Below are 3,842 nucleotides of genomic sequence, written 5' to 3'. Positions count from 1 at the left end.
GTAGAAACTCGTTTTCTAAACAAAAGGGAAGGGATGGCATCTCAATAAAACTACATCAAGAATAAGAGCATGGTAGTCTAAAAGGCTGATGTATTTAGACAAAGATGAATACTTTTGGTTACTTCAGCTCAAGTTCAGCTCAAGATTTTTAAAAAGTGATAAAGTGGAAATATCTTCTGAATAGAATATTGTAGGGAGAACCACTAAATGGAGCATGGTTTGAAGAGTTAATGAGACTAGAGCTTTTAGGCTCTCAGGAAATATGGGACAATGTTCACATAATGCATGAAGAACCTATTTCAACCTTCCTATCTCCCTAAGAGGTTGAATTTTTTCCCATAGATTCAAGCCAGGAACATTCTGACAACTTGTGGTAGACAGTGACACCCTGATTCCCCTTCTGGGCTGCCTATCTTCTGCTTCAAGAAAGGAACTGCTGCACATTTAAGACAGCCCGCTACCACCAGCTCCTTCAGGGTCTACCTTGGTTGCAGGGAGCAGTTTCTCCTAAGGTCATACTTTTCCTGAGACAGCCCACATTCCACAATGAAGTGGGGAAAGCTCCAACTTTTTTGCCAATGCAGGGAAGTTCAGAATGGATTTCTTCCAAGCTCCCCACCACTGACTCGACTGAGAATTTGTCAGGACAGTATTGTATTTTCTTTGTATTTGTATTTTAGCTTTCTTCTGTAGAATTAGTTTCCTCCTTCTTTTACAGAGATAGAGCTTTAAGAAATATATTGCCCCTCGGGGCGTCTGGGTGGCTCAGTGGGTTAAAGCCTCTGCCTTCGGCTCAGGTCACGATCCCAGGGTCCTGGCATCCAGCCCCGCATCGGGCTCTCTGCTCAGCAGGGAGCCTGCTTCCTCCTCTCTCTCTGCCTGCCTCTCTGCCTACTTGAGATCTCTGTCAAATAAATAAAAAAAAAAGAAAAAAAAAGAAATATATTGCCCCTCAAACTCCATCTTACTTCTGTTTCCATTAAACCCAACCTGCAACACACCACACCACATTAACTATTTGACATTGTCAAGGTTAGCTTTCAGTCAACCAACCAAACAAGCAGTAGAGCCACTACAGGTGCCTGAGCTAACACATTCAGTTAAAATATGTCTCCATATCAATATATTATCCCAGTAGATATCCCAGTGGATAATATATCCCAATATATTATCTATTGCTGTATTGGGCTTCCTTGATTTAACTTCTTTGGATCTATTCAAATAAATTTTATAGGTTATATACTTCTATAAATTAGCAAATCTTACCAATATTTCTATATAAAAACTATTCATCTGGGTCTAGGTCTGATTTTGCTTTTGTCTCTCTAATACTAAAATATGATTGTAATTATAAATCTCTAACAATAACATGTAGTGAGATTGGGTCTTTGGAGAAATGACATCCTCTTGCAGGACAACTGCCCTGAGTAAAGTTATCAAGTAAGGAAATTTTATCTCCTCATCCACAGGCAGAGGTACTGCTTCTATTAGTAAGAAAGTCTCTAGGAGAGTTGTCTATTCAAGGATTGCAACTTCTATCAGGTACATGAAAATTTTCATATTCCACAATCAGAGTCCTACTCTGCATGCAACCCCCTTATTTTTTACGTAAGTGGAAAGTGAGATTTCAATTTACATGATTAATTTGTATCTGTCATAATTAAATTGGGATACAATTTTTCATTGTTACCTGATCAACTATTTTAAGATATTTTAGGACAACAGTAGTGCTTCTCTGATCATCTGACTGTGATTGTTCAAAGAGTATATAGCCCTTTGCTCATCATTTTCTTTGTGTTAAACTTTTAGGAGAATCTCAAAGTGGCATCCCACTCTTAGTTCTTAATATCATCATTAAGATGATAATGGTCAATTACTACAGTCACTTGATATTCTGAAGCATAATGTAAAATAGTTTGATTCAAAGGAATAACAAGTGTTAATTCAAGTAATTTTGATACCCCTGCATGCTGCAGATTTCCAGTTTCCAATAACTGTTTCATCATCAAAACCAATTCTAGGGCTCTTCATTTAAGGGTATATTTCTTGTCACCAATCCTGATGGCTCTTATAGCATCAGTTAGGGACATGACAAGAAAATGGAAACCGTGGTTGGTCTTGCACCAGAAACAATTAAATAAAGGGAACTGGTTACATAGCTTTTGAAAAGCCACCACGTGTTGGGCTTGAGAATCCAAGGGAAGAGATGTAGTTACAAAACTGAGGAGTTAGGGGTAGGTGGAGGCACTAAACTGTTGTCACTTAATCTCTGAAGATCAGGAAAAGAATTTCCTCAGGCTCCTTATTCATAGCAAGTGCTTGGACTTCTTGGGTGTGGGTTGTTGGGAGAGGCTATCACCATCTAGCCAATGCCGGTAACTCTGGCGTGGCACACATAGCCAGTTCTGAGAGTCACAGTGCTGGAGCTGATATTTCTGTCATGGTGAGTTGGTGGGTGCTGGGACCAATGGGTGACACTAAGACTGGAACATAAGTGTGTTTTGTTGTTAGTGGGGTATTAGGAGACTCTGGAAACCTATAATGAATCTTTTTTCCTCTCTTCTCTCTTTGTAATCTTCCGTGAGTATCTCCTGCTGATAGAAATTAAGGGAAAATCATTGACAAGATTCTTTGGGGAATTCAGGGTGTAGTCTCTCAGGCCCAGTATCACAAAGAAGCACATAGAAGAGTGAACTGAGGGTTGAAAGTAAATGGCTAAATATCTTGTCTAATCATGCTCACAATAAAGTCATATTAAAAATGGATTAAAGTAAAAAAAATAAAAAATAAAAATGGATTAAAGTAAAAACAGAAACGCACACATGAAGCAGAATGATAGTCAAACTATTCTCAGGGGAGTAATGATCAGAAATGCTTAAGATGGAGCACCCGAGTCGCTCAGTTGGTTAAGAAACTGTTTTCAGCTCAGGTCATGATCTCAGGGTACTGGGATCTAGCCCCAGGCATCAGGCTCTCTGCTCAGCAGGGGCCCTGCTCCCCTTGCCTTTTTCTTCTGTTCTGTCCCTGTCAAACAAATAAATGAGAAGTTCTTTATAGATCCTGGATATCAACCTTTTGTCTGTACTGTCATTTGCAAATATCTTCTCCCATTCCGGGGGTTGCCTCTTTGTTTTGTTGACTGTTTCCTTTGCTGTGCAGAAGCTTTTGATCTTGATGAAGTCCCAAAAGTTCATTTTTGCTTTTGTTTCCTTGGCCTTTGGAGACATATCTTGAAAGAAGTTGCTGTGGCTGATATTGAAGAGGTTACTGCCTATGTTCTCCTCTAGGATTCTGATAGATTCCTGTCTCACGTTGAGGTCTTTTATCCATTTCGAGTTTATCTTTGTGTACAGTGTAAGAGAATGGTCGAGTTTCATTCTTCTACATATCGCTGTCCAGTTTTCCCAGCACCATTTATTGAAGAGACTGTCTTTTTTCCATTGAATATTTTTCCTGTTTTGTCAAAGATTATTTGACCATAGAGTTGAGGGTCCATATCTGGGTTCTCCACTCTGTTCCACTGGTCTATGTGTCTGTTTTTATGCCAGTACCACGCTGTCTTGATGATCACAGCTTTGTAGTAAAGCTTGAAATCGGGTAACGTGATGCCGCCAGTTTTGTTTTTGTTTTTCAACATTTCCTTAGCAATTCGGGGTCTCTTCTGGCTCCATACAAATTTTAGGATTATTTGCTCCAGCTCTTTGAAAAATATCGGTGGAATTTTGATCGGAATGGCATTAAAAGTATAGATTGCTCTAGGCAGTATAGACATTTTAACAATGTTTATTCTTCCAATCCAAGAACATGAAACAGTCTTCCATCTTTTTGTCTTCTTCAGTTTC

This window comes from Meles meles, chromosome 2, assembly GCF_922984935.1.
Source record: "Meles meles chromosome 2, mMelMel3.1 paternal haplotype, whole genome shotgun sequence".
In the NCBI taxonomy this organism is placed as follows: Eukaryota; Metazoa; Chordata; class Mammalia; order Carnivora; family Mustelidae; genus Meles; species Meles meles.
Note: the sequence above shows the minus strand (reverse complement) of the source record.